Source organism: Macrobrachium rosenbergii, chromosome 43 (genome assembly GCF_040412425.1).
Source record: "Macrobrachium rosenbergii isolate ZJJX-2024 chromosome 43, ASM4041242v1, whole genome shotgun sequence".
NCBI classification, from domain to species: Eukaryota; Metazoa; Arthropoda; class Malacostraca; order Decapoda; family Palaemonidae; genus Macrobrachium; species Macrobrachium rosenbergii.
The window spans coordinates 45047103-45066624 of NC_089783.1; the positions used below are offsets into that span (position 1 = coordinate 45047103).

General features: G+C 36.5%; 1 long non-coding RNA gene across 1 annotated transcript; it reads left to right on the forward strand.

Annotated features, from left to right (window-relative positions):
• Positions 1–4245: 4245 nt before the first annotated feature.
• On the forward strand, positions 4246–12667 carry LOC136828852 (uncharacterized). Its single transcript, XR_010850241.1, has 2 exons — positions 4246–4774; positions 9971–12667. It is a non-coding gene; the product is annotated as an uncharacterized lncRNA (long non-coding RNA).
• The last annotated feature ends 6855 nt before the right edge of the window (positions 12668–19522 follow it).

Sequence of the window (19522 nt, forward strand, 5' to 3'; positions counted from 1 at the left end):
CAAAGAAACTGGTGACCACAGAGTTTTCTGGAGTTTCTCCCCTCTCTCTCTCTCTCTCTCTCTCTCTCTTTTCCTTCCGGCGTACTAACGCCCTTGTATCAAGTTCTGGAAAGTCTATTGGCAAAGGTGACAGCTGAAGTTTGTTGAATGATAAAGTGGAAGTAACAATGATCCTATAATGGCCGCGCGGCGCGAAAGAGGCCGAAGGCGCCAGATGTGGATGAAAGGTCCCTTTGAGTTCCCTTTTTCTTCCAGAAAGGAAAGGAGAGGAGGAAACGTTAGGAGGAAAGTAAAGGCTGATTCTAAATCGCCCTATATCTATATTTTTCTGTAGCAGTGTGAGTATCTGGGTAGAGAAGTAACAGTAATGGTCAAGAGGTGAAATAAAGACGGGAAAGAAAAAGGAACAGGTTCATGAAAGCTGATGATAAATGAATTTGTTAGACTCTGGAAAAGTTAAACGACATCCATAGAGAACCTTAAGATAAGAATGGTAGTTTAAGTTACAATGGACACGGTGACAGAAAAGTCAGGAAAATCAGGCGCCATAAGCAAAGCTTTGGCAAAAAAGTTGTGAATGGAGTACAGAATGAGTGGTGTTTGTGGATGCAGCTGCATTAATTGGCAGTCTAAAAGCTACAGAGATCTGTAGAAGATATGAGACTATCAGTAATACAAAAATTCTGAAACTGAATGTTAGCACGCACTAGTGAACATACATAGAAGCCAGGAAGATGCACCGATGAATTAGCACGAACGATGAAATGACGAGTGTTGATTCTAAAGAGCATTTGGGAATAAGTAATGACCAGGGTGGTAGACTGCGATTAGAGATAAATCACATAATAAAAGAAACAAGGAAAGCAACGAGAGCTCTCTAAAATATATGGATAAGAAAGCATCTAAAGCAAAACTGATATGTTTGAAGATATCGTTAGAGTGAATATTAACATAAGTTAACTGGTGCTGAAAGGTTGAGAATTAAAGAAACAGAATGAAGAATGAAGCTCTCACTGAAAGATAGAAGACGAAAGATGGCTAGGATATTCGTAGGCAGTTTGGTCAAGTGGAGAGAATGGGAGAGACCTAGGGGATGAGCAAGAGATTTATTGAGCACGTCGGGTCAATGGCGTGGCATTAGAGTGGAATTTCTTGAATATTTACAAAAACCAAGAGAGTACAATGCAGAAGTGATCGGTGCTGTTCTCACAACAGAGGAAAAGCTGATGCCGAATCGTCTGAAGCCACCTAAATTCTGTCAACATTCGCAAATATTCACACCAAAATTCTGCTTTCCTAAGCCATTGCATAAAGTGACTTATGCCGACTGAAATCTGCAATGCATTGTTTTAAGAGCAGCTGTCGGTTCAAAGTCCAATGTGTAGAATCTGCCTTAATTAAAAGAACTCGTACTGTAAATACCTCCCAACGGTCGTGGATTTCTGATGTATCGACGGCATGTTTCTACAACAAGCATTAACGTAAAATGATAGAAAATCCGGGGCTAGGCGACACTCTAATTTCGACCCTACGCCCTACCATCGAGAAAAACCTTCAGCTTTATTGACCTACATCCGTATACTCGTACACACTCACACACACGCAAACCCACATTATGCATATATATATATATGTGTGTGTGTATAGATACATACAAACACACATACATAAATATATATATATATATATATATATATATATATATATATATATATATATATATATACATATACAAATGAAGAAAGAGAAAGACTGAGCCTCTTAAAAAAGGAAATGGAGCCGTGACTTATAACCTCAAGGTTCATGGCGCATCGTAAAGTCCTGACTGTTATTCAGTGAAACCTTTGATTTGTTGAGAGAATATATCATTGCATTCTGTGTGCTATTTCACTCGCGGAGAACTGATCGTCTGGTCTTTCCAATGACCATAAATTACAACCAAAAATATTCGAATTTATAGTCTATCCGTAAAACGAATAAATCTTCAGGTTTATTGAACTATATCAATGTTTATTTGCAACTGGTTGATCGGTTATTTATTGTGAAACATAACGGTCGTTAACCTGGATTGATTACTCAGTACCTGTTTAATATTATCTGTTGTTTGTAGCTATATGATTACTAAGTGTTAAAGTGCCCATATCTAAGTGAACTTTTCGCTATCTTGCTTTGTTACAACACAAAGTACGGAGTAAAACCAGCTATTTTATTTTCCAGGAAAACATTACTCGGCCATCAGCAAGAAGGAACTCATTTAGCAAAATTCATGCTTGCAGATAAGACTTCGAGGCCACATTTCTGAGAACAGTATGTGAACCACGGGTAAGCGGGCAGGTGGGCTGTCAAAATTAAATTAATTGTTTTTCCTTGAATCTTGTGAAGACAAGAAGAAAGCAGCGCCTCATAAGAGGGCAATATTTAAGGCAAGAACAGTAAAATCAAAGCATAAACTTAGATACAGATAAGTATGCTGCATTTGCTTTATCTTATCAATATTGACAGTATCTATCCTGTTGAAAACCAATAGGATAGATACTACAGAATTGCAATAAAAACCATTGCTAATGGGCGTGGGTGGAAATGTTTTATTCTGATACTAGCACGGACCGATATAAAAATACGTGGCAGTACGATCTGGAAAAGACTGTGATTGGTCAGGTAAACGTCAACACTCCTGTGACGTCATGAATGGTAGGAAGTAAAAACTATGAGCCCACCAACCTACAGGCTATGCCTGACGTTCATTGTACGCATTAAATCTGTCGTTTAGGCCTACATTCAACGTTTACGAAATACAAACCTTCTATTTGCATAATAATGCTTCAAATTCTGTAAGTTTAGGATGGATCAAACTTAATGGAAATTTCGGCTCTGCAAGAGTGGCTTCACCTTGCGCTAACACGGAAAACTCCATTCCCAAGTCCCAAATTTAGGCACGGGCTTGTAATTCTGGAGTAAAACTTGTGGTTTTATTTTCTCTGCTCTCTAAAGTTAAACACTAGCACACAATGTCTTTTGGCCACATTCTGAACTACTACCTATTAGCTTTGGTCGCTTGTTGCAAATGAAGAAACTCGTGCCCTTTTATTATTAGCCTAACCATATGTAATATCATCTTGGAAAGCCGGGGGAATTATTTTGAGCATTCAATTACTTTTACACAAAACAAAATATAAAATTCGTCTCTGTAGGCCCAATTGTGGTAAGAACCGTATAAAAATGATTAAAGAATGTAATTTCCATACGATTTTACTCTCACTGAAAAATATGCCGTAGTGTAAATTCTAGTCTATTGACAATATTCCATCTAATAGATAACTTGGCGAGTGGCAAAGTGAGCGGACGCCTGCTGGATCCAATGCAGACCTTAATACTTTTGGGATAAGACTTTAGTGAGAACGGATATTTCTATTTTGATTTCCTAGTTTTTCAACTAATGGGAAATTTATGATTAAAGATAGCAGCAACGAATTTACTTATGATAATTAAATGCAAATAAAATACTTTTTTTTTTGTATATCTTTTAGAGAAAAATACCGATAATCAACACAAAACAGAATATACTTCCTGCGAGATCAGAATACATGACCGCGCATTACACTACTGTGCTAAAGTACTTCAGAACTATTTTAAAAACACATTCTACTCATATATACAGTCCTGTATTGAAAACAATATCCGTTTAGAATGGTTGATTTTGTTTCTGAATTGTTAGTACATCGGAAATGGCAAAAATTGTAACTCATTATAGGCTACCAACCTGAACAGCTTAACAGTTGTGGGAATGCATAGCAGTAACAGTATGGAGGTTTAATAGTCTTTGTTTGGTTTTTGTTGAAGAGCTCCCTCTTGACACTACTTAATATAGTAGTGTGGAGAACAAACTTGAATTTTCAGATTCACTCTATCCGACCAACGACAGGAATGAGTCCACTGTTTTAACACTCATTTGTCACAGAAAACGTCCAGAACTTGAATTCCCACTCTTCCTATTTCGGCAAACACACCGCAATTTGCCATACTACAAGGAATAACGTGGAAGATATAGCGCGGAACTATCGAACACCAAACTAATAAACACAAGGGAAAACAGCTGAGGAGTGAGGTACACTGTATTTACCTATGAGACCGTCACGACAGCAAAATCGACTGATGCATTGTGGGTGAAACAAATGACAGCGTTATTGTTATTCTTCTCCTTCGATGCATTTGTTGGGTTACTAATGTCCCCAATTGACATATTATGCTTGTTGATACTTTTGTTACATTAGCTAACGTCTTTGTGTCGATAACTGTTGTTAACGTCTTTGCGGAGATAACTTAGATGCACAGCTTCGACTCGGTTGCAAGATTACATTGCAACAGTGTTCGGGAGGCTTCGCTAAAAAAGATTAGTACTAATGTGGGAGGATACCAGCCTTATTTTGCGTATTATTAAAGTCTTGCTTATTCATCATTCGTGATGTATTAGACTTTTTCTTTAACAATAATATAAGCCTGATATGACTAAAAAACCCAGACAGGAATATCTAATAAAATTAAATTTCCCTGGGACAATGTACGAGAAACTGTTGGCATTAGTACGATGCTCTAGACCTCCTGCTTGATGTTCTCAATCAGTCAGACGAAAGTCCTTCTATAAAGTTGTAAGTGGTCTCCAGTTGAGAGATTTCTGTTGCAGATAACATCAATTGGGTTGGTTCGTGCTGACAAAAAAGTTACGTAATATCATTATCATCAGTAGAAAAGTCGGACATCTAGTTAGTTATAAAAGGTATGGCCAGATCTTACATTTGTTCATTGATTTATTAATATGCAATAAATATTTCACATGACAGCAAAAGCACCAAATCGGGGTAGCCTTAGTATGTTAGGCCTACGAAGCATTGCAGCTGATCGTAGCCCACTGACATTGTGATAAATCTAAATAAATAAATGCTGAAAAATGAGGATTTATTATAAGTTAAGAGCTAGGCTTATCAACCATGAAGGTAGAAGAAATTCGTTAACAGTTTTGCATATTTTGTAGCCAACGTTAGTTTTATATCCTATTAGTTTTGGGAAAAATAAAGTTCTCTTTAGTTACGATGCAAGTTTTGTTATGGGGACGATAAAAGCCACATGCCTACAGACTGCTGATCGAGTACAAATTAAGCATTAGATAACTAACACGATCTTCATGGATGTGAATGGAACAGAAAATATGTAGGCTATATCATTAATCGGACCTTCCTAAAACCGTAATATTTGTGTTATTAATGCAGAACACATTAAAAAATAAGATATAATGGTAAACTGACTGAATGCTGTAATACAAAGGATTCTGACTATTTTACTTGGAACTAGGCCTACCTGTACAGGTAGGCCCATGCAGGACCGTTTGATAGGGCATTGTTCCCGAGTCACTGAAATCAAACCACTAGGTTATTATGTAATCTTGAGTAGTGTTCCAAAATAAAACATTATTTTTCAACGTACTTTTTGGTTGATATTATTGTTATTCAACGGGAGTAAATATTCATATCGAATAAACCCAAACCTTTGTTATGGTGACACTTTTTGATCATCAGCCTAAAGATCTTTAATATGTAAGGCCAGTGGGAGGAAGAATAAATTATAAATATATGCATAAAACAGCAATATGAATAATAAGAACTTGGCTTCTTTGAAGTTAGTCTCATGCTCCATTGTCTGTTGTAGATTTCCGTTAAAGCTAGCAGAAACTTCATATTACATTTGTGTATCGAATCATTTTGACAAGAGCAGCAGCACCTACATTTTGCTAATGGAGATTCTGCACCCCTTGGCTGGCTTGCAGTTTAAAATACTCACACCTACAGTTCCTGGAGCCAGACTCGTTTGAGTTCTAGGCAAGACCTGCTACCTACACCCAACCCCCAAAATATACCAACTTCGATGTTGAAAAAATAAAGAAAACACAGAACTGGAACTTGCTAAAATTATTATAAACTGCAAGTATAAGGGCCACTAACACCGATATCAGAGGTAGTACCCACTGATATGGCATGAGGCTCCATTACCTGAAAAATAATGTGTAACACTACCTTCAGTTTGTAATGCTAAATAAAACCGTGGCCCCATTATGAGTATGTGAATAGAAATTTTAAGTAAACAAAACAATTTCGGATTAATTATTAAGGCTCAATTAAGCAAAATCTAAATCTTAAATTTTGTTGTTTGGTTTTAAGTTACTTGGGGAATCAGCGGATTACAAAATGCTAAAACAAGAACAAATATTTAGCGGCTCAAGAAGATCTAAACTAAAAGGTCCCCAAGTCATAGGCCTAGTTCCATGTCCAGCTCTGCCTGCAACTGTATCATTCTCGGAATGCAGACTATACAACAGAGGTGTTTTTTGCGTCTGTTCGTAGACGCAAGATATTTTGACAATGAAAAATGGCTGACCAGTCTTCGTGTTCGACAAGTATTCTGTATCCTTTATTCAAGAGGTTTTCTCCCCTACATTTGGTCATGTGTCAATACCCTAGTGATGCAAACGTTTCCGCTTTCATACGGTATTTTCTCGCCTGTCAATTAAATAATATTTTAATCTTCATCCATTTGTAATGGGTTGACTGCGTTAAGGTGCAGTAGCACCACTCGCTAGTCAGTACATGAGTTGGGCATTGGAAATGCAGGATCGTGGCCCAAATATTTAATGAGCTGTCGACCTAACCGCTCAACTCTTCTCGCTGCTGGGAGAAAGACAGCTGGGATTTGGTACGATACATGTACACATGCGCTACCGGCCTACCCCCAGCGCCAAATCAGAGTCCTTCAAAGAAGGCATCGTGCTTACCCCATATAAACAATAGGAAAAGGCACGTTAAACGAAGAAGAAGGTAATGCGTAACAACGCAATCTGAATCAACTCTCTCTCTCTCTCTCTCTCTCTCTCTCTGAGTGGGGCAGCTTTAATTTAATTGTCGAAATTTTTTTTGAACTTATCTGTTTAAAAGTTGGTTTCCACTAAGCTGGGTTTTAAAAAAGAAAATATCTTTTATTTACATCCCTTGCGGTATTTTGTTATTCTCTTATACGTCCTGCTGTTTTAATTTAATAGGTTAATAACAGATTTGCTTTAAGATTCTTATTGACTGATGTTTTGGATTTGTTAAAAACGTAAATCCTCTCAGTTTAGCCATTAATTTTCAGGTCTTGTCTCAACGTATGTAATTCCAACTAGGGCAAGGAGTGCTGGAAGGATTTTGGTAAGACTTAAGTCTAAAATTTTCATTTAGGACTTCAATGATAGTTACGTGACGGTTCACCTTTTTATTAGTCCATATTTTATTCTCTCTCTCTCTTTCTTATGGCATGTTTTCATAATCATGTAATTGTGTGTAGTAAGCGGCTTCTCCATTTGTCAGAACTCCCTGCACGGTCTAACATTTCTTATTTAACAGCTTGAGTGTATGTTTGCGTACAGGTTAGATTGGCTTATGCCAGGTTGGGTTCTTGTTCCTGGACCATCTATTGATGAGAACCCTCCCCTCTTTCTTTTTACAAACGCAAACAATCGTAACATTACTACTTTACCTGAAAGTGAGTAGCACAGTTACAGTCAGCATCTTTACTTTGTGAAACCGAATTCCATAAGAATCATGGCTAACAGATCCCAATGTATTTCTTGGACGTGATTGGATTATAGGATTTAGGACAACTGCCAAGCGCTGGGACCTATGAGGTCATTCAGCAATCTTGGACGTGAAATACATTGGGGTTCCTTCGTTTGCAACTTGAACAGCATTGTCAATTTCTCAGCTATTTATTCATTTATTTATTTGTTTATATATTTTTGCCTCCAAATAGCACGCATACATAAGCACACGTGTTTAGAAGGAACGCTGGTGCATTATCATATTTAATTCATATACAATTTTAAAATAACTTCGTATTGATACTCTGTGAGCCGTGGTCGTTTGTCTGTCTGTCCCCGGAAAGGTAAAGCGATTAATGGCGCAATAGCTTAATATTTGAATTTATAAATCTCTATTGTAAAAAAAAAAACAAGTGTTTTGGGATGAAATGTGCTTTCATTTTCGCTTCTTCCAGAATCTTTACTGGCCTAGCTATGGACTGGCTATGAAACGAAACTGAACTATAAACGATTATGAACAATGCACTGTTATATTTACCTTTATTACCGGTATGTTTTTCCTTAAAACAATAATTTACGTAAAACTGAGACCTTTCATGATTCAGTATTGCAATCCTCTGAAAGCTCACGGCCCAGGAAGACTATCTATTGGCCCAGTGGTAGCGCTTCCCCGATAAAAAGAAGGGTAGTGATAGGTGTTTGTAAGTGTCAGTTTAAATTCCATGATGGTTACGAACGTATATTAAACGCCAGATATGCCCTAATGCCATTAGGAAGTATTATTGTCAGGGGTTCCATCAGTATTACCTTCGTTCTCTTATGTAATTTGACGTTTTCGTATTGAATTCTGGTAACGGTTTTCACTTTTTAGGCCTTGTCCTAGCGCTAACCGTCTCCCTCGGACCTCGGTTCCTAACCGTTTTTGATAATGGAAAACGTAGGCCGACCTTAAAAGACCCACTGACCATCGACTGTACTTGCCTAAGCCTGGGAACTAGGACGAAGCTCGGAGAGGCATTGAAAGCCCGCTGGGTGCAGTTGAATATTTTGCCAAGGGGTTAAAGTGAAGGTTACCGGCTGCTCTATTAGCAAGAGCCCGTGCTGACATAATGCCAGCTTAACCACTGAGGGACTTATGGAAGGCTCCGTTTTGCTACTTTCTCGAAAATTCCGGGGTGATCACGTGTTGAGGTTTGAGAGAGGTGGGCTGCATGACCGTGAAGGCAAAGGAGTCGGCGAATTTACAATAATTAAAGTACGGATTGTGGAATCATGATGAAAAGGGGAATCAAGAAGTAGGGCGAAGCATGGTCTTCCGCGACATAACATACCAAGGTACATCCATACGATCTTTCCTTAACATGTTACAGCAGGTCATAAATGACATAAGCTATAATTTGCCAGAAAACCATAGACATCTCATCCAAGGTCTGGGCATAAAAAGGCAGTCCATAACATTCAATTTTGTGTAGTGATTAAATGAGAACAGTGCATGATTTTATCCTGCAAAAAGACATACAATCTTTTTTTCGTGGTAAAAAATTTCCAAAGTAAGAAGAGTTGGTACAAATGCATGGCTCATGCGAAAACTGCTCAAGAGATGCTCACGCTGGAATTGGTTAGAAGAAATAAGAGTTGTATGCTTCAATACAGCTGGAAAAGTCGAGGACTTTTTTAGATCAAGAATAATACTTTAATACCTGTCCAGAAATTTTCAACATTAAGTGGCCCAACAGTATATGGTATTGGTGTGGGTATGGGTATGGGCATAGAACAGATGTAGGTATGGGTATAGGTATGGGTATGGTACAGATATGGGTATGGGTACGGTATGGTTATAGGTATGGGTATGATACAGATATGGGTAGGGGTATGGGTATGATACGGATATGGGAACTAGCAAATGCGAGCAATAGTGAGCATCTGCTAGTCAATACTAAAATAAAAGCTTTCAGAATAAAAGTAATTTGTCTAAAGCAGAAAGACCATTTTGTAAATGCACAAGGACTTGGTAATTCATAAATTTTAATAATAAGTGTTTTCTGCGTGATCAGTTTTTCTTGTAAGCCTCCAGTTTTTTTCCCAGTCCACAATAATCATTCCATTTTTGCTCAGATTTTTTATATTTGGAATTTTCATTTTTGAAGTATTTTTGATTTTGCTTCAGATGTAACAGTGATCCTCTGTAGCCAGCGTGAAAAATACGAAAAGAGCCTGATTTTTAATTTTTTTAGAATTAAGGGAACACGCTCTGTTAGAAACACTTACTATTTGATGCAGTATATCGAAATACTGTACAATTCGATATGATTTGAAAGTGATAAATTTCAGTGATTTCCTTTTTTGCAGATTGCCCCGCCCATGGATGACTCAGTTGTGGAATCTGACATTCCCCAAGATCGCAGCGAGGCTGCAGTCCTTCCAGGTGAAGATTCCCAGGAAAGGCTTGCTCACAGTCAGTCGGTGCAAGGCGATAGCTTGCCTCGCAGCACAGAACCTCCAACAGAACCTGAGAATGTATGGCCACCGATAAATCTTGGTGCTGGGCCAAAATCATTTGAGAGTGCAGGGCCAGCCTCATCCCCTGAGGTGCTCGTGATCACCGTTTCTATGCGGGGTGGCCACCGCCGCTGCTTAGCTGCTGACAAAACAAAGTGCGCTTATGCGAAATACAATCCCCTTTTTGGAAGAGAAAATGGGGCAGTTAGAGTCACTCACGCACCTCTGTCAGACTCCCAGGGTTGTCATAACCTTTCTGTTAATCGACAGATTTTCAAGGGTGATCCACTTAGCCTAAACGAAGTTGCGCCAGTGAGTCAGGAAGTAGTTACAGACAGTTCCAACATAGATTACAACAATGCCTTTCACTGCAATCAAGAAGTCGACAGCTTGCTATACAACACACCTGCCAAAGCTGAAGATTCACCAGTTCCTATTTTAGAAGCAGTCCCTTTCCCAGTTCGTGCAGAAGAATTTGGAGATTGTTCGGTTGCTAAGGGCAGGAGGAAAAAGCGAAGGTCTATTCCAGCGATATGCAACGGTTGCCAAAAGACTTTCTCTCATCTCGGCAATCGTAACCTACACATAAGGCTGGGACGCTGCAGGGGGTCAAACGCAAACACCGTCTTGTTTTCGTGTCCTGGATGTGGAATTCGGTTTAAATTACTGCAGCATCTGAGTGTCCACGTTCAATACACACCGGAATGTTACAGCAAGTTTTACAAGAAGTAAAGGAAAAAAAAATGAAGGAGAAACACTTTTCAGGCGTCATTTCTCACTAGTCATGAAGTGACGGGGCTATAAACTATAAGGCCGTGGGGAGGAACGTTCGTATGTACTAAAGTCTTGAGCTTATTGTAGATTAAAAGCCTGACCATCATACTACATTTTTTTTCTGACAACGACGCGGTGACCATCAATTACCACGCATTTAGAAAATTCAGAGCTGTTAGCATTAGCGAAATGAAAAACTAGCGGAAGATAATATGCTCAGAATAGGCATTCATGTAAATTTGAACAAACAACTCTCAAACACCTTGCTGCCTTTAACTCGTTTTTTCTTTCTCTGTCTTTCCTTGACCGCCGGAAATGTTTGATTATCGCGGCCTGGCGACTTATCGGTCATCAGTACATCCGATTTCATAATGGTAGGTTGCAGGGGCTTGATAACAAAATCTTTAGACTTACTGGCCGTGGCTAAAGTCATTGATCACTCTTAGGAAACCGATAATGAAGATAACGATGCATTAAACAAAACGATACCAAAGCCTACATCTGAATATCTAGCCATGGGAAGAGTTTACTAGATCGGCTATATCTTTTTTTATTACTGTGATATTTTTTTTCGATTTTTTTCCCCAGAAAGACCTATATCTCGGTTTTTGTAATTCGTTTATGGGCAAAGTACAGGAAGAATACTTTAGTGTTGTTTTTATTCAAATATTGAAGTTTTATTAATATTATTAAGTTTTATGTAACAAAAACTAAGGTATATTATCCTTTCAGGCTGTTTTTACATGATGTTAAACATCGTTGTGTCTATTCATTGCACGGTGAATATTTTTCATTAAGTCTTGTATAAATAATGACTATGTACTGTATACATTTTGTTAAAACTGTCGTCTACTCAATCACTGTATATGGTGTAAGTGTTTTGCTGAACTGCGTCTTGGCCAAGTATTACGCAAATAGTTATCGTAATATATTTTGCCAAACTTTAGCAGGCCTAGCTGCCCTAGTCCCTAGTCCCATTTCTGACTGACAGTTCGACACCACCATTGCACTGTGAATGTAAATGTAATAAGTAATTTCCTTAAAACACAGTGTCACCAGATCGTGGAAGATGGCATGAATATTTAAATATTTTTAGAATAGTGATTAATATTCTCCTTTTCAGCATTATATGAACCTTACAAGATTATATTTTATTTACCTGCTCTGGCAGATCATTTTAATTATTCTGAAGGAAAAATCGTTTTGACACTTAAGATTGTGTGATTTGTCAAGTTCTTAAAACTAAATCCGCACACTTGATAAACCACTGCTAAGAGAATCTGGAACATGGATTCTCTTTTCTGAAAGGAAAATGGCTTTTTGGCGAAGAAGCTACATTATTCGCGATAAGATTTGTATGCATTTTCATATCTTGGCTTATAGATTATTGTTAATATTTTTATTATTACTGTTAACACTCTTAACCACGTCACTTGATCAAATGTACATTTAAATATATCTACTTATAAATTAAAAGATAAGGTTTATCGATTTAAATTAGCTCCATCGTGTGTGTAACCCATTTAAATGTTTAACCTGACCGGAGATCACTTAAATATTCCGAGTAGATTCTAGATGTGAGTCGATGTTTAATTTTCCAAAGCATGCTTGTTTCATGATGCGAAGATGCTTTGGTAACTTTAAAAGAAGAAATTAAGTTGTTATTATTTTGCTTACATGTCAATCATTTTTTGGTAAGTTTACAAGGAGAAACCAGTTCCTACCTCTACAATGTATAGAAAAAGTTTAAAATGAAGAATGATATTAAACAAAGGTGTTTTGAGATGTCCTCCTTCCCTGATTACACATGAGTCGTTTTACCTTAAATATCACTTGATTATCCCAAAAATGGCGATGACAACTGATCACTGATCAAGCCTTACTCAAATTATGATGCCCATTTATAAAGATAAAACAAAATTAATCGAAAATAAAACTATAAATGAAAATGAGCGAAAAAGAAAAAAATACAGAGTTATCCAGGGAATCAAAAGGTTACTTAATGAAAGCATGGTCCTGTCAGATACCATCGGATCATATATTAATCCTTATGCCAGGAAAATGTGAGTTAGTTAACCAGACAAAAAATAGGAGCTTTCAGGGAAGTTAAAAACTGACACGCATCTGGGAAAGGGATCCTTTGTCAGTCAAGACACTGGAGTGGGTATAGAGAAAATTGACTTCTTAACCTTGGGTCGTAAGTATTGCTAAAGTCTCCTGGTTTTATTTTCGAAAACCTTACTTCGTTTTCCCTTGGTTATTTTTTACCCCGTTAGTTTTTACCCACTCGTTAATTTTACCCCCTGTTATTTTTTACCTGTTGATATTTACCCCTCTTAATATTTACCCCTGTTAAACCCTTATTTGTTACCCCAGTTAATTTTTACCTGTTATTTACCCCTCAATATTTACCCCTTTATTTTTTCCTGTTAATTTTCACCCCTGAAATATTAAGAGGAGTAAAAATTACAAGGGGGTAAAAATTAACAGGCGTTAAAAAATAACAGGGGGTAAGAATTAACAGGGGGTAAAAATTAACAGGTGGTAAAAATAACAGGGGTAAAATTACCAGGAGGTAAAAAATAACATTGGGTAAAAATGACAGAGGGCAAAAAATAACGGGGATAAAATTAACGGCTAAAAATAACGGGGTAAACAATAACAGGGGTAAAATATAACTGGTAAAAAATAACAGGGTTAAGAATTAAAGATTAACAGGGGTAAAAAAATAAGAGATAAATATTAGGGGTAAAAATTATCAGGTGGTAAACAATAACAGGGGGTAAAAAATAACAAAGGGTAAAAATTAACAGGAGTAAAAAAATAACGGGGTAAAAAATAACAGGGGTAAAAATTAATAGGGGTTAAAAATAACAGGTAAAAAATTAACAGGGGTAAAAATTAACAGGGTAAAAATAACAGGGGTCAAAATTAACAGGGGTAAAAATAATAGGGGTAAAAATAATGATAAACAAACAGGGGTAAAAATCAATAGGGGTAAAAATAACACGGGGTAAAAATAACGGGTAAAATTAAAGAGGGTAAAAATTAACAGGGGCAAAAAATAACAGGGGTAAAAACTTACAGGGATAAAAATAACGTGGTAAAAATAACAAGGGGTAAAAATAGCAGGGAGTAAAAAATAACAGGGGTAAAATTAACAGGGGGTAAAAAATAATAGGGTTAAAATAACACGGTGTAAAAATAACTGGGGTAAAAATAACGGTAAAAAATAACAGGGGATAAAAATCAACAGGGGTAAAAATAACGGGGTAAAAATTAACATAAAAATAACAGGGGTAAAAATTAACAGGGGTAAAAAAATTAACAGGGAGTAAAAAAATAATATATGGTAAAACATAACTGTATGTGGGCAAAAATAAAAATTAACTGGGGGTAAAAATAAAAAATTAACGGGGGGTAAAAATAAGTCTCTAGACAAAGTCCCCTCAAAAATTAATAAAAAAAAAACTCTAAATTCTATCTGTAACGGTTGTCACATGATTCCTATGGGCAATTACTGAAAAGTGACATGTACGCATACCATACTGACTGTGACCGTGATGGTGCTTTTAATATTTTGCCCAAGAATATAGTGAATAATATTAAAGGATAAAATTTGGTGATTAAACATTCACTGAAAAATACGCTGCCTCTAATGTAAGATAAATAGATAAACGCACCGTGCTCATTTTAGAAACGGCTGAGTTAATTCCCATAACATACGAGGACCCTGGTGATTGATACTCATAAGGGGAGTAAGGCTGGTCATCAGGACAGCCAGGGCAGCCTTCCCGCATTAACAAATAGAACAATGAACATTGTAGTACTGCGTTGCTTCTATCGCAAGAGAGTATTTGTGGTCACCTAAAATGGGAACAGAATTAGATGACTCATTTGTTGCAGAGATTATTTTGTATACACTTTCAAAGGGTAGATTTCCAAGTTACCCAACATTTCATCAACTAGGAGAGAGAAGGATTTTTGTGCAGCGTGCGTAAATATGTTTTTATGTTTTGTATTCTCGTATTCAAATGTAAATGTAATATAATGAATATTCATACATAAACGCACATCAATTACATACATGCATACATACACCCCACAAACACACATATATATATACATATATATATTATATATACATATATATATATAGACATGTGTGTATGCACGTTTGTGCACGTATATGTATGTTTATGTTTGTATGTATACGAACAGAATGTCTAGGATTGTCAGTGGCTATAAGCAGCCAAAATTATTCATAATGTAAACACGATCAGCTTATTAAAAATATTTTGGGGCTTCTCGCAGAGCTAGTGATATTTCAAAAATGAAATGGTTTTGCCTTGAATTTTATAACAGTCAAACCCCTGATGCACTGAGCTGCAGGGACGCACCCAATATGAATAGTATATTTGATAATGAGATTGCATAAATGACATACGTCTCTTTCTTCTGATTCTTGATAATTTCGAGATGAGTGGAAACTAATGAATTTTTCAGCCAGACTTCCAGACTCTCTAGATTGCACTGGTTGTCTCTAATTAAAATGCAATGGCATTTGATTGCGAGGATAGTTAAGGCATATGGTATGCTACTGCAAGTAGAAGGTAAGGCGAATGCTAGCGTTTTTAATATTATTTATATTCATGATTATGATGTTGCAGCAACGACATGAAAAGTTTATATTTGGACATCAACCGACGGTGAATTCTTAGGTTCCCCCCACACACCTTGCCCACTTTGTATTCCCATATCTGGGATATATTATTGGAGGTGATGCCCTCACTTCAAAGGTTAATATTAGCCTCAAGGAAGGGCGTGTGTTGCATTACGAGACAAAAATGCTCCTCATCCAGAGACAAGAAAAACTGCTAGGGATTGTGGGTGAAGACTTAGGGAAATTAGATATATATATAAATATATATATATATATATATATATATATATATATATATATATAATATATATATATATATATATATATATAAACATATGGGTATGTATATAATTAAAATTATATATAAACATATAAACATACATACATACATACATACATAGATACAGACATACATACATACATACATACAGACAGACATGCAGACACACACATGTATGCAAACACATATATATATATATATATATATATATATATATATATATATATATATATATATATATATATATATATATATATATTGTATATATACATAAACATAAACATATATAATATGTACATGTGTAGGTCGGTGGGTGTATTTGTCTGTATGTATATTATCTGTACATGTATGTATGTTGTGTATATCAAGTTGCATGCTATTAATACGAAGGTTAAACACGGACGTTTGTAAAGATGACAACTTGAAATTAATACTCCAGTTTCTGTACGGTGTTAATAAGTGAATCCAAAGCCATTCATTTTTAAGTGGTAATATTTAAAATATCATTTCCATATTTCAATTGAAGAGCTGGAATATAACTTTTTTTATCATATTTCACAGAATTTCCTTTAATATGATGATATTTTATAAAAAAATTTTTTCTTTTGATTGTATCAGTTAACAGTGCATTTCATTAACTTTACACAGTGTCAATAGAAGTTATAAAAAAATCTTGCTATAAAACCAATTACTATAATAACATAACAAAAGAGTATAAGAAATCATAAAATGTAATTGTGACATTTATTTCAAAGTAAAGGCTTGGTACGTTTGAAATTATTTTTTTTATTTCAAAATCCAGCTACGTTTTCAATGCTTTAGAATCTCTGCCGAAGTGCAAACGTTAATTATTTTTACATAAACATGAATTGGAATTCACATTCGTTCATAATCTATATGTTCACCCATATTTGCATTCCTTATTAGTCTCAGGTACGAAACCTTCGGATTCTGTAAGACACCTGTTCTTCCGAACAAGATTTATAACAACAAGCAAATCAAATATGTGCGTTTGCAAGCGCCTAAGATCGTTCTAAAGAAACTAAATATTCCATTGTGCTTAGATATGGATTAAATCTGTATATATCTTTCTGTGCCAGTAAGCGTTTATAGAACAACAACAACAATATTACGAATCCAGTGTTTAGAGAGGGTTGGTTCAATTGTTTAAAATGGAAACATTAAAGCGTTCAGAGAACGAGATAAAAGGGAACCTTTCACTTCATTGAACTGATGCTCTATTTCCAGAGGAAATAAAACATTCAGAATTGGAAAAAATATTTCAGGATCACAATTTTCGAGGCAGGCGGAAATGGGAGAGACTTTCGAAGTACTGATCGCGTGAATGCATAGGTAAAAGAAGTAATGAAGTTCACTCCTTCATCACTGAATGGCGCCGATATTGTAATGACCCGTTTTATGACTACGCTCATCCTAGTTATTCCAGATTCTTGATTCTCCAAGAAATTGTTATTCTTCGCTTAAGTGGTATGGAAAATTGATTTATTATATGCCACCATATGAAAACTGCTGGTTGTTTAGATTATCCAGCTACTTCCAAAGCTCAGTCTATCAGCAAAGAAACCAGTGTATAGTCTTACGCCACTAATTAGCTGTTGATGATCAGTCTGCCCTTGAATAATAAAACTCATCACGCAGTTTCTTATTCACCATAAAGTTTTCCACCGAACAATGAATAGTTTTGAGAAATTACTCATCAAGTTTTCCATCAAACAATGAATAGTTCTGAGAAATAACTCATAAAGTTTTCTATCAAGCAATGAATAGTTTTGAGAAACAACTCTATCACAAAAACAGCGGCACACACCACTAATCCCCAAACCTCGCAGATAGAACACAAAGACGAATTCCCAGAATATAATAACTGAGCATCAAGAAGAAAGAAAAAGACTTAAATATCATGTTACTTATTAAGAGCGACGTAAACAATGAACGCATTGTTATGAAAATGGCTCATAAAAGTTTCCACATCACCAAAAAAAAAAAAAAAAAAAAAAAAAAAAAGTAGCTAGCAATGTAAAATGAAGAAATGAGCTTTGAATTTAATTTCCTCTTTCTCTCTCTCTCTCTCTCTCTCTCAGCACTACCGTCTGAATAAAAAATTATGAAAACGGCTTATGAACAGTTTCCACATTACCAACAAAAATGTCTCTACCAGTGCAAAATCAAGAGACGACAGTTCTGAATTAACTTTGCAGAATAACTAAGGGAGAGTAAGCAATTATTTCCTTCTCTCTCTCTCTCTCTCTCTCTCTCTCGTTTCAGGTTTTACGCTTCTAAAACCTTTTCTGGGTCCCTGCAGGGCGGTCAATTTACGATAGGGGTCTTCCGGTTCCCCGATGCCCTTTGGAAGTTTCCATTTTCTTGCTTCTTTTGTATCTCTCTCTCTCTCTCTTTTCCCGCTGACAATTGCTGCAGTTCTCCCCCTTTTCTCTCTCTCTCTCTCTCTTTTTTTATAGAGAGAGAATGGAGGGAAGGCTGAAACAATCGGCAAAAATCGCTGTTGGATACAGAGGAAAAGAGAGAGAGAGAGAGAGAGAGAGAGAGAGAGAGAGAGAGAGAGAGAGAGAGAGAGAGAGAGAGAGAGAAGTAGCTATACTGATTGAAAGTGTTGATTAAATACATTTGTTCGGCATTTGTAAATACAGATACACAGACTTAAATGCACACACGAGCGCACATACACACACACAGAAGGAGAAATTTAAGAAAAACGTAAATAAATTCTTTTAGAAAGCAGTAATGTAAACATACAGAAAAACTTTTCTTTTCAGTCCAAGACGTCCTCAAGAACAGGAGAGAGTAATCCGGAGCTCTCTGGAACGGCTCTCCGGAGACTCTAAGAGGTCCATTAGATCTCGCGAGAATTACAATGCACTGATTCACATTTTAACATCACGTCACGTCATAGTACGTGAGAGTTTCTTACATGTAATCAAGTGGACTTGTTCACACCATCACGTCACGTCACCATCAAGCACACGGCATCCACCGTCACATCACGACACGTTTTCTTGGAAAGAATATTTTGACGTGACGTGACGTGACGGTGCTTTTGCAAGTTTCTTACCGCTAAATCTGAGTCGCTGAGGTTGGGCACAATTTAACGGGATTGTGATGGATTGTGTGAATACAAGGCACGAACTGAACGGGATTGTGATGGATAGTGTGAATACAAGGCGCGGCTGATGGGACGCTGACGTGACGTGACGTGACGTGACGTGTCGGTGACGCGATGGTATAATGTGAACCAGCCTAAATTATTCGTTAGTTACTCTCTGTGATTTAAACTAGTGTGATTTATGCACAATAAAGTCCAGCTTGATTTTTATGGCAATTATAACTAACTGGGCCAATTTTTCTTTTATTTACGTTTTATTTATATTTTCAACCTTTATCCTATAAGAGCTTGGTGAGTGTAAACCTCTCTATCAGCGTGTTCATTCCATTTTTGATGATTTATAGTATCAAAAAGACCACTCTATAGTATTGCTTAATAACACCCTTATAGCTTTAAATAGCACATAAGTGAACAGAAATAATCATGACGCAATGAATTATTCCGTTGCTTTGTTTTGGTTCTTAGAATGACAAATGTGTCTGCGAACATTTTACTTTATAGCTCTGGCTAAGGTTTATTAACCAACAACAAAGAATCGACTAT